Below are 13,603 nucleotides of genomic sequence, written 5' to 3'. Positions count from 1 at the left end.
AATTTTGTGGCAGGAGGGAAATATTTTTGAATAAGAAATAGATATAAGGACTGTGATTATGAATAGATTTTATCTTCTAAAACCTCATTTTAGGAATGACAGCTGTGGATCTGGTTAAATACTCTTATCTAGTTCTTTAGTACATTCTTTATATGGCATCAGTTTTCTTTACAAATAATGGTTTTGCTGTGCAATGACTGTGTCTGATGCCAGTGCAAGCTCTGCCATGCTATCACTGAATTTAATTCCCTCTTCCTAGTATTATATGACCCCTTATTTGCCCTGTGTTCAAAACGTGTTCAGTAATGGCTACAGTAATTCTGTTCATATTGCAATCTCATTGTCTTTCAATGACATTTTATGTTAACCCAAGTTTAACTTGTTGCTGCAAGGCTATATACTGTTTAATATAAGAAATCCTCAATTGTATATTTGTACAAATATTTGATTTTTAATGTTTTCATACCATAGTTTAACTGCAATCTCAGGAAATAAAACTTCCCGATCTACAAAATCACATACCATAACCATCATGTGTCATTTCTAAATGATTTGCTGCTGGTTTTTTTGTTCTGCATTTCAATGAGAAGCCACCAAGAACAGTTTTTAGCCCTCTCGTTACTTAATCTTAATTGCAATATCTATTAATTTAGATTGTGTTAGTGCTTTAATGATATCAGTGTCAGTAAATGGCTACTGTTCATTAGCCATAAAAATGGTGTGTGTTTGAGTTTGGTGGTTTGTGTACTTGTTTGTTTGTTTTTCTTTTACATCTACTTAATGTCAGTTTTGTTAGATGCAGAATACTGTAAGTATGAATGAGATGAAGATACTTTCATTCATAGCAAACAGATATCTCTAAAGTGCTCCTAGTGAAACCATTAGTTTGCTGTCATCAAATGTCTCTCAATTAGAGCTGCTTTTACATTTCTTCAGCATTCTGTGATTTACTATAAAAGAGGTTAACTTAGCTTGACATCTCTTTGGGACTTTATGTTTGTTTACTGGACAAACTTCCTGTCAAGTTTGTGTTAGTAGTCAAAAGGCTGACACATCCCTTTTGGAGAAAGAGGCAGACACAGGATGAGAAGGTGACCAGGTAACTGTTGTCCCTTGTAGCATCTGGTGATGTGATCTTTGCTGTGTGACATCTTTTCTGTGCAGGTGAAGTTTGGCTGTGCAAAACGGCTGCTGAAAGCTTTCAGCTAGCAGAGGCCAAGAGAGTCAGCAGGTGTGTGAGAATGCGGGTTTCTTACTTTGGCAGAGCTGTGGTTTGCCTGTGCCATGTTTGATGAAGAACAGCTAAGGAATGATTGACATGTGACGGCAAACACAAGTTACAAATCCCTCAACTTTTCCACAATAATTGGTAAGTCTCTCCACACAAGACTATTTGTGTTTGATCTCCTGTTAATATGATTATAAGTTTACTCTGAAAAAAAAAAAATATGTGAATCCAGAAGATACCAGTAACTCTGAAGCTTGCTTAACATTGCCAAATATTCAAGACATGTCAGGTCAAAATTGGCTAGTCGATATTTTTTTATTGAACTGTTTTATTTATCAAATATTTGATAAAAAGTTCCTCTTCAATGTGTTATATTCAAAGAATTAGTGGTGGAGGCCTACATTTTATGTGAATAATGGTGTTTTACTACCAACTTGTTTTTGTTGAATACAAAGTGAATACAAGGCTACAAAAGGAAGCAGAGTGGAAGGAGCTGTGGCTGCAGTGGGTGATGATACTTATGAGATGTTAAAATCGCAGAATTAACAGACAGCCTCACCGTATTCCTCACTTTATGCTCCTTCCTAGAATAAGAAAAAGTGCAAAAGCTCATCTTTATTGAAAGCTGCTCAGTCCTGTGTGTAATTTTCAAGTGGAGAAGAGAAAGGGTGAGGGTTTCTGTAGGGTGAGGGATGACGCAACTTGTGTTTCCCTGCTTGCTTTGTGTAAGGGAAAACAAGTTACAAGGAGCAGTTTTGAATCACAGAGGATATCCCACTCCTGTTTGGTCCTCTTGACCTACAAAAGAGAGGCAAATGGCTTCTTTTTCCACATTTCTATTTGATGTCTGGAAGGAAAAATCAGACTGTAAAGCAAGTTAAGGCTGTTATAGTCCCCCATACTAATCCCTTTGAGCTGCTTAACAATGTGCACTCTACCATCAAGAGTGTTACACCGCTGCCTTCAGAAACTCTTTGAATTACTCTTCTGTTTTACTGCAGTAATAAGATCTTCTAGATCATAATAGAATTTATAATATTAAAAACAAGATAGACAATTTAGGTTCTGATTAATATTAATTATGATGACACTTTCCATTTAGAGAGTGCTTTGTGTTTCCAATACGCTGTGCACACATTCACAAATGAGGGGTCAGATCCCATAAACTCTTATCAAGTAAAGAGCTAAAGGCAGCGGAATGTCCTCTGTGAGGAGCTGCATCCACGGCTTCTAGAGCCCTTGGCCTCTTGCACCTCAGCTCAGCTTTTCCAATGAGGATGCTGTGATCCAAGTCCTTTACCTGCTTCCCACTGTTGCCAGGGAGTGTGTTATTAGATAAAGTCCAGACCTGTCTAGAACACAAGCTGTGACATTCTGTCATGATAGCGTGGAGTTCTTTAGTAAAGGAAGGTTCTTTGATGCAGGAGCCTCCCGGGGAAGCATTTGGGTTCCTAGAAGCATAGAGTGCTGATGCAATTTGGGAAGTTCTTTTGAAATAGCCAAGTTATTTCTACATTTAAAAAACAAAAAGGAGGTAATTGTGCTGGCCTAATATGTGTACTGACTAGTCAGTATTCTGACTCCGAGCAGGAGGACCCTAAAATAGAACTATTTCAAAAACTAAAGACCATATCTTTGTAATCTCTTTATTCTGAGACATGAAGAAACTGAGTTCAGCTACCAGGCATCACCTGAAGTAAAAATAAACAAAATAACCCTCTTTCACTTTTCTCTTCTTCTCTTGGCAGTCCTCGGTATAAGGCTCTTAAGCATATAAAAAAATCTAGCTGATTGCTACATGTTGTCTCTGTCTCCTATTCACAGTACCACTGGCAGCTCCTTCTGTTTTTTTGCCATTACACCTTCTTCAATTCTTATTGCAGAGGGTGAATACATCAATGGTTGTCAGATCCTGCTTAGAATGGATAAAACTTATAGTTGAAAAACAAAATGTTTGCCCTTCTTTTTTGTGGTTTTTTTTTTTTTTTTTTTTTTTAAAGTGGTGGTAGGTGTGGAGTAATGTAGCGCTTAACCCAAACCACTAAAATTCAAAAGAGCAAAATAAAGGATTGTAAAAGACAAACACCCCAAAACACACGTTATCATTAATTGTGACTGTGAGATTATACATTTTGTTAGTGACTATGAGTATTTCCTGTTGTTATAGAACAACAAAATAGAATAAATGACTTGTCCATATAGCTCTGTGGTAAATCCTTTGGAAATATTTCAAAGGAAACTGGGTAACAAAGGAAACATGAGTCTTACCATCTTTTATTAGACCAGAGGCTAGTGCTGAGACTTAGCTGAAAATATTTGATCTTTGCAAACTATTAAATCCGCTGACAAATAAAGAAACAACAGTACAAATGGTGCAAACAGTTATAGAATCTTTTAAAAGTGTTTTTACCCTAAAAAGATAAGATCCAGTTGCAACAGGTTTTGATGTTAATTTACTATGCCTCTTTAACACTATGAATATAATTTCCATTCTAAAACTCAGGATTACTGTATGTGTTTCATTAAAAGATTCACAAACTATAATTCATTCTTCTCTAGAAGCGCCAGAGAAAATTTACTTGAGTTTGGGCAGTTTAACTGTCAAATCTGAATGAGTTTATTTATTCAAAAAGCATTTGTAGCCTCTGTTGTAAAATGTAGTGGTAATGACTACTCTAAGTGAACTGATAAATAAAACAAGGTGCAAGAATCTCCTCAGCAAACCTTAACATTGAATTTTTATGACTAATGGGTGGTTGTTCTAGGGGATGTTGGTTGAACGGCTGTTTGAAAAGAATTTCAAGAAAATTTGCGCAAGTCGCTGGATTTCTTTCATGAGGAATTCATACCAAGTGAGACAGAGATTTCGCATTGTCCTATATTTGTGCTTTCCCTGAAAAACAGAGTACTTTTGTATTTCAGCCCTAGTGTCTTAATTGATGCAACTTTCCTAATGCCTTTATAATAGAAAGTAGGAAAGAAAACCCAATCAGTGGAGAGCGCTTAATCACATGCATATATTACACTCCACAGGATTTTTACAGCTCATTTAATGGATTCCTGATGCCCCAGTAATTCTGTCTTTCAAGTAGTGCTTATTTTAATCGGCTGTTAAGTAAAACTCCAAACATTCCTCAATCATTTCACATCAAAGGTAAATAAAGAGGTCAGGAAAACATGTGAGTGATGGTTTGTTAAAATACAAATGGTTTAAAAGAACAAATTATTATGTCAATATGTAAAGCATCAATAAATAATTCCATCAACTTGCCACTGAAATGGTCTACAAAAATGTATAGTACAGTGCAATTGCATGTGGCAAATAAATCTTCTGTAGCTAAACTTTTGTGAAAGAGGCTTAACCATTTTCTCACTATTTTGTTGTATACACTAATGTACAGGCACAAGATTTGTTACTAGTTTGATTTGAACAAAGTATTCATTTTTATTTAACGATATGCCTTAGATATGTGTTTTGATGTCTCATGTAACAAACAGTATCAAATCTTGAGAAGCATGGATTTTTCACAACTAACAGTCATTTTTTTAATATATTTTGAAGGCAGGTTCACAGTTGCAGAAATATTGATCATGCATCTTCATTCAAAGTCACAAGACCAGGAATACACTGGCATTACCATCCACTTGCCCTGGGGATCTTTTGTTTGGTGACTGCATTGCAGGAGCTATGAAATCATGTATTCCACAACACTTCAGAGTAAGAAAGATTATACAGTGAAACTTGGTTAAATGAGTGAAACCCAAACTCACTGCATGCAACTAAAGATACGCGTGACAGTCACTTAGTGACAACCCAATTCCAGCCACACCTACTAAGTGCTGCTTTTTGCTTTCAGCCAGTGATGTAGTTGTGTGGACCTTGTTTTAATCTACCGGGTCCTCTGTGCCACATAATTGCCATGCCAAGGGTTGTTAAATTTTAGTGATTATTTTCATTTGTACTGTTGTGGTTCTCATGATTTCTTGCACAAGTATGAAGAAAAGATTGAGAGTTCTCTTTCTTGTAGATTGGAATATTCCAGATAGCAACAAGTATGCACAAAACAGAACTGTTGCTTGAATTTTAAGATGAGATTTCTTGTGTTATGCTGATGAAAACTGTTAGAACTGGTGCTCTGCAAAATGTCAGGCTCTATGCAAACAGGTAATAGCACAGGTCCCTGAGAGGCTGTAGTATCGTCATCAAGTGTTTTGGGCTAACTAAATTTGTTGTGGAGCTGTTAAGTTCTCCCTATCTGTGTCTGTTTATAATTTATTTTATGCAAAACTTGTCTTGAACTTCTGCCAGCCTGATTGCTTCACTTTACAGTAGTCTTGTCATACTTGTTTACCACTGCTGTCAAACCTCAAATCAGAAGGGATCTTCTCCTGATGTTCTCCTTAGACATGTATGGATCTTTCAAGTCCTGATGTAGAGGTGAGACTCCCAGTGACTGAGAGCTCTAGAGCATGTGTTCATGTTTTTTGGCAGTAAGAGCTCCTTGCTTTCATAGCCCTCATCCTGGAGACTTCCTTCTTCTCTCAGCTATTTTAGACAAACTGAGAAAACAAAGCAGACTTGTGAATACAAACAGTGGCACCCCTGTGCAGGTTGATAGCTACCACAACCGCAGACAAACAATTGAGTAGAAGACACGGATAATAAAAACGAAGCAGTTAATCACCTTTGGTGTGCCCTTCACTGCTGGTAAAACACTACTCTCCACCTTTGCGTACTGCCATCCACCAAACAAACAAAAATCCAGTTGTCTGAACTGAAGCTGAGTATTTTCAGTGCTACAGTCAAGGGAATGTTTGGTTGGAACAGTCTTTGCCCTGGCAGTTTCATTTGTCAAAACTGGGACGTGCTGTAAAATATTTTGATAAGTTTCTGGTGGAACGTGGATAGGTCTCTCAAAAATCCATTCATCATGTAACTGGTGAGATGCTTTGGAAACAGGTTAGGTTATTGTTGGTGGGGTGTATGAGTGCAGGGAGTCAGAGACGAGCATTAGAGAGGAGGTAGCACTCTTGGGTAGCAGTGGACTAAGGGAAGGATAAAGGGGAAGTTATGAATTATTTGTCTGTCTGCAAGAGCAGGTTAGATGCATGGAAACAAATAGCTGGAAGCTTTTGGTTGGCTTGCTGCCAAATATTATGGCCTTTTTTAAAGCAATTTCAAACTTTCACAGAAAATTCTAAAATATAATTCTTTCTCTTATGAAGCTGAGTTCAAAAGAGAAGAAAACTTCTGAGAATTGGAAAATGTGTGTTAATGAACAGAGCTTTGTATTACAATATGTTGCTGAATTTCAGATGTTGGAAATGCTGCATTTTGGAGGTAATTCCCTGATTCAAAACACCTGTTTGTACCAGAATGTTTTGGTTTTCTTTTTCTGAAACATCCTGGCTTTTCAAAGATGAAAAGTGTGTCTGGTGTGTAAAATGCTTTGATTTATCAGAGGTAAGGCATGTTGTTAGCAGAGATAAAGGACCTTGTTTACAAGGTGTCTATATCCTTAGAAAAAAAGGAGTTTCCAATAATTGAATAAGGTGTCCTGAATGTATAGATTAAACTAGAAGGCCAACAGCAAACATGATGAACTTCAAAAGAACAGCTTCTCATCTCTCTGGGGACCTTCATTAACGAGTCACCAGATAGGCAATTACTGTACAGTTCTCGTAATGACCAGGATCAGACACAAGCAATCAGCACAGTAGGCAGCAAGAAAGCAAGCAGAAAAAAACCTGTGAAAATATGCCATTAAATCTTAATTATTCTTCAAAAGAAAACAAGCACAACTAGGGGGCAAATAACTGTAAGGAATACACAGAACTGTATCAAAACCTGCTGGCTCAGGGCAATGATATTTAGTTATTAGCAGCATTAACATTTATTTAAAGCTAAGCACTATGTTCACAGACCATTCAGAGGTGTATTTTCCACCTGTTTGGTAAAAGCCTGAGTAAGAGCTAGTCTTTGCTGCCACAGGATTGTTCCTCAAATTAAGACCCCCCTATTATGTTGATGTCTATTCTAACAGCCTCTAGACACCACAGCAAAGGCTGGGCCCCCAGGTGGACATACAGACAGGGAAAGACAGCTGTTCCCAGCAGAATGACTTAAACTAGTAAAGGAGGACAGGCCATTATAGGAGAATAAGAGAGGCCATCGGGGCTGCACAGCACCACGAGGTTTGATGAAGTCCCAGCTCAGTCTCATAGGCACTTCAACATCCTGTGAGTATTTGTACGCAGCAGATTTCGTTGTGTCCATGGGGTGTCTTTACCAGTGAACTCTCCCCAGATCCTGAATTGCATAAGCGGTTTCTTTGCATCTAAGCTGTTCTGTTGAGCTCACCAGAATTCTCTGGGGAAATCCTTCGATAATTATGAGAATATGAGTTCTTGATGAGTTTATTCTCATCCTTCTTTGTAAGAAATAATTATGAACTTATTTATAAGAAAGGCCCCATAAACATACTGTTACTGGGGAGGAGGAATACTCAGAAAAGGAGTTATTGCCTAGTAACTCCTGTACTAGAAAGATGCACATCTTTCATCTGGCCTGAACTGCCTTTTAAAAAGAAATCTTATGCAGTGGGAAACAAATCTAATCCTCATCTCTACCTTGCAGTAAACAATTTCATTTGTTTGTCTCTGTCCTCCAAACTGTCCTCATCCAAGTAAACTCACTTTGGTCTGTCTTAAAAGGCATAAGTAATCTGGTAAAATGTGGATTTGTCACTCAAGCTCCCTCACGCTGTATGTGAGCCACCTGTGCTTTTTTTTGTGTATAAGTTGTTTCAACAGTTCAAAAATTACAGCTGTTTATAATCAAGAGGACAAGAAAGCAAAACCAAAAATTGTCCCATTGTTAGCATAAGGTTTTTCTTTCTGAAGTCCAAAGTAGTCCAAGGTTGAGGTTTAGAAGCAGACTTGGACTCATTTCTACTTCTTGCAAAACACACCAGCAAGACAGACAGTAGAGAGAGGTACAAAACCTACCAAGGAGTAATGACACTTCTAATGGTTATACAGAATTGATCTGTCCATTTGGTAAGCTCATGTAAGTTCTATGACATTTACTGTCTGCCTCCAAACCCAGGTATATTTGACTTCACAATTGATAACTCAGTTAGGATAACCTTCTTTCACAGAAGTACATTGAGAAAGTTACTTATTTGCACAGTATTTTGGGTTTAGCTCCAGAGTATTGTGTGAGTAATTGTCTAATGACTTTTTCCTGAGTATGTTTTTCATATTGCACCATATTTTCCCTGCAGAAAGAATAATTATGTAAATACCTATTATCAAAATATATTGGTGCAGCTAAAAAGTGTATGATGCATTGTATGATCGTATATTTGTATAATAAGTCTGGCTCTGTAAAAGATAAAAGTGAATATTGAAGCTGTAGTAGTTTATTTATATCTATTTCTGTGCACTTATTACCTAAGGTATTTTAACAATTTAAAGATTTGTTATATCTGATATAGGCTATGCAATGTGGGAAATTACCCAAAGGAAACAGTAAAGTTTTGCATTCAAAATATGGGGGCTGAAACTGGTGATGCATCAGTGCTTTTGATTTCAGCATTGGCTGTCACGATGATATTCCCTCAGTAAGGATTCCTTTCGTTTTCTTGGGAAATCAAACAAGATAACAGGAATAATTAATCTGTTTCCTTTTTTAGCATTACTGATCTCTAAAACACACACACAAAAAGTGATTTCCTAATCTTGAATCTTTTTGTATTCTAAATCACTGCTTCTCTTTGTTCTTTTAAATGATATTTAGTTATCAGTCTAGAGTATGTGGTACATCCTCAAGTTAGTTTGCAGAAAGGAGGATGCCATTGACAGTGTTTTGCTTTCATCAGCTACTAATATGGAAAAAAAAACCCAACAAAGACAATGTGACAACGGAACAATTCAGTCAAGTCATTAAAACCGAAGTTAATCCTACTGTAATACACTTCAAAATACCTTGCTGGACATAAATCAAACTTGTTCCTAAAACGTTTTGATCAACATGCTCTATTGAAGCACTTTTAGGATGTCTGGGTTTATTTTCAGTAAAACTAGATTACAAAATAATGAAATTAATATAGTAACTATTCTTGCTAACTACAATTATCAGTTATTTTGGGCATAATTATTAAGCCAAATAGATGTTGTAGGCTAAATCTCAATTCCCAATGTTATTTTTTTCTAAGTATGAACTCAAGGTAATTTCCTGGATCCTAAACTTTTATGATTTGATATTATAGTTATGTAGTATACACAGATTTTCTTCTCTTTCCTTTTCCCCTCCCCTAGAAAGCCTTTAAAACATCCCTTGCTACTCTCGCTTTTTCTAAAGCAGCCAAAATTGGCAGTCGATGCTCACCTGCATAATTCCCCACTGTTTTAGCCGGAGCCAGGGGACTGCGATGTCCTGTGGGCTCCTCAGTGAGCATCTGTCGTGCAGCCACCTTCAGGAGTCAGACTGAGCTCTGGTTTTGGCACGGATTGCTGATTGATTGCTCCAATGACCCTACCCATCTGAAACGGAAAATAATTATATATGTGAATACTTACTTGGTTGTTATCTAAGGCCTTTGTAATGGTTTATAAGCTCCATGTCTGTGGTAGCAGAAATAGGACAAACTGCATGTAAACCCAGAACGTCATTCACAGCCAGTCTCATCTGCAGTAAGCCTGAAACAAAGCTTCTCTACGTAATTTTTCTATACTAAACAAAACCAAATCAATGGAATTTTGTGTTATTCCTGTCTTCCTTTGGCACATGCACCATTGTATCAAATTCTCCATGGACATAACCTGTATTCATCAATATAAATAAACAGGTATTTGTAGGGCAGTAATTATTGTTTTTAACAGCTTGTTTACCAGGATATATTTTATCTAGATTCATCTAAGTTGTGCTCTTTTAACTGCCTTTTCCCAAACCAACTCATAGAGCAAAAGAAGTTTTCTATTGTAAATATTCCCATGACCTAGTCTAACCACAAAATGTTATTGGATTAATGAGGATCATTCCCATGTCCTTCATTTCTGTTTACATCATTAGAAGTGTATAAGTAGCACATAAAGAAAAAAAAATCTACTGCATCCTGTCTGAAAGTATTTAAATTTAATTTAGAAGATTAAGCGTACCTGTTTCAATAGCAGAAAGCATTTTCTGGTAGTGAATTGTTAGCAATAACTAGAAAAAGACCAAAGGATATATTTTTACTTGATTCACAATGAATAATTTTGCCTTACTGCTAGTTTTCTTCTTGAAATATAAGCCAGAGATATATTTCATCATTAACCTTTTGAACCAGACCAAGTATAATTGGCAATTCTCCTGCAATGTCCATTTGTCTGTATTATGCTGTTCCTTTTATAGAAGAAATAATTGTCATTTCTTCTGTGTACAAGTTTTTTTTCCAGCCAACCTTTGTAAAGGATCAGAAATATTATAAAGCCCCAAATTATATCCTATTCCATCTAGGTTTGCCTAACAACAATTTGAATTGTTGTATTTCAGCACGTTCCATATGAAAGATGAGTACAACTGAGAAATTCTGTTTAGCAGATTGGATTCTTACTCCTGTCTCTATTTAAGTCTGGCAACAAGGTTCTTAGAGACATTGTGCTATCTCTTAACATACCGTAACACGCAACAAGGCTTGAAAGTTGTGCTGTGACATACACCTGTCTTGTCTGAAATCACCTACTGCCAGTAATAATGCCCTTTGTTTACTGAAGAGCTAATCAAAAATTTGGCCAACTGTAACTGGAATTGCCTTTTAATATCTTAGCTGTCAACCTGCAAGTATGTCTTTTTGACAGTATATTTTCGGGAATATATATGACATAGTAACAGATAACAGAACAACCTTAACGTCTGGAGAAGAGACTAGCTTCAATCAAAATGAACGATGATATGTTTCAGTACTTTTATGACGAGTGGGAGAAGATTTCAGAAAAGAGCTACACTAAGATTTTTAATGGTCGTTACTTACTGAATCAGTATCTTTTTTTCCCTTGTTGGTTGCTTGCTGATTGCTGAATATTTGCCCTTTGCCCCTAGTCATTATTTAATACATTAAAAAATACACCATCAGGGACATAATTTTTATTTCTTCTATTAGTTATGCTTCTGCTGACTGCACTGTTCACTAGTGGGTACTGGCGTGCTGTTTTACAGTAGAAATGACACAAAAGGGGCACACATTTTCATTAGAAATGCAATTATCAGGCTGGTGGTTGATGGTTTACTGCTCCTTTGGCCCACAATTTATTATATAAGGCAGAAACTGGAGTAATATGTTTTGATACATCTGCCTCAGTTCAGCAAACTTTTAAAGTCCATGGGTGTTCTGCCCTTGACCTCCTCCTGAGCTGAATATAGAGTACTTAGCTGGTGGAATATCACTAGCATCTTGAGATCTACATATAAAACCCATTAGAGTGGAATTGGATATTATCACTTTTGGCTTTGCTTTCATTACACAGTGAAATACTCTTTCGGTATTATATCTGTCCACTTTTGACTTCTCAGATCTCTGAATTAAATCCAAGCTAAATTGTTAGTCATGGAAAGCAGCTGTTATAGACACAGTATCAGTGGCCTCTGAACTTCATTTTTTCTTAAAAACCTAGAGTAAAGTGATCTTGGTGGTTCAAAAATCTATGAGTTCAAGAACCCTAAATCTTTGTATAGTTTCTTTTGAGATTTCAGAATATTTCTCAAAAGAGGGTATATGCATCCAAAAGATAAAATAGTATGTCGTCAGAGCTAACTTGGATATCTTCAGTGATTGCATCAACAGGCACAGTTTGTATTGGATGGATGTGGAGGTGAGACAGTCTGCTCTGACCCACTGATCCACATCTGTTACTGCAGTTACTTAGGACAGAGGTGGTGTGTTGTGTAGAGTTAATGGACATCGAAGTCAGCTCAGGTTGGGTCACTGCTGCATTTGCATTGCTTCTTGTGAGGCTGCTCAAGTGGGACTTGCTTTGGTGTCCTTCAGGGGTGTACCTGCTCCAGCATGAAATTATTCATGGGCAAGTCTTCTCGGGGGTGTGCCTGCTGCAATGTGGACTTATCCACAGCCACCACCACTTCAAGGTGTACCTTCTGTGGTGTGGCCTTATCTAGGCCAAAGATACTTTGAGGATAGCAAAAAATTTAAGTCTCAACTTACAGTGCCCTGTTGCTTCTTTCTCCTGGAGAAGAGGGAAAGTAGGAAAGAAAGTGAATTTTTATTTTCTGTGATTTTTGTCAGACATCTTTTTCTTAGTAAAGAAAGTAAATGTTCACAGGTTGAATTAGATCATCAGTGGTAACAGTTCTGTTTAATCCAGGAGAACAGTTGGATGGTGGTATAATGCTAAGATATTATACTACTGTACTACAGAAGATGTTTCCTATTTAGAAGAGTGTTGTATGGAAAAGAGTTTCCTCAGAAAGATTTTGAGTGTCTGAACAAATCCAGATATGATGTGTGAATCCAGGTTGTTGGCCTTAGTATGTCTCTGGCTTATTATAAAAGGGCAGTGGCATGTGAGAATAACTATCTTTTTATCTATCCAACTGTGTCCCTTTTTTTCTTTAAAGCTCTAACTTGAATCTGTCAGGAATTAATTTCTTACATTAATAGAAATAGACTTTCAGCATTTTATGACCCTCTCCTCAGAGGACTTTGTGTTTTGTAAATCAGATTGCTTCTTTCTAGTATTATTAGAGAAACCACAACACCAAGATTTAGCATCAGGTTAAAACTAATTTGATTAGGAATTTTAGGTTCTTAACTTTTGATGACTCATTGCAATAAACTTCCATTCTCTCACCTTGTGGAAATCCAACCTTTTAAAGGCGTCTGAAATTAAACTTCTACACTTCAAAGCATTGATTTGGTCAATATCACATAAAAAGTCAATGGCCAGATTGAGAAGAGAAATTGTAATCTCACTTGTCATCCTCAGACCACTTTATCATTGTTAGAAAGCAGTTAGTGTTTCAAAAACATTTGGTCAAATTTCTAACACAGGAAGAAATAAGAAAACGACAGTATCTTTGTACTTTAAATAAGGATAGGTACACGGCTTTTTTTTTTTTTTTCTGAAATATGTCATTTTGTGTTATTGTTGAGTTTTGTTGTAACTGTATGAGAGTGATACAAATACATTAAGATTATTAATCTAATAAACTTGCTACTGAACTACATGTCTGCAAACAACGCATGTTTTATGCAAGCAGAAGTACCAGGCTGTGTGCTTCTCTGCTTCCTGGGGTAACCCTGTGCTCCTCAGCTGGTACTTACTAGCTAAAATCCTATGATAATCTCTCCTTGTGTTACTTGACAAAGGCAGAAA

The sequence above is a fragment of the Nesoenas mayeri genome (assembly GCF_963082525.1).
Source record: "Nesoenas mayeri genome assembly, chromosome: 15".
Taxonomy (NCBI): Eukaryota; Metazoa; Chordata; class Aves; order Columbiformes; family Columbidae; genus Nesoenas; species Nesoenas mayeri.
This window is presented reverse-complemented; position numbering follows the sequence as displayed.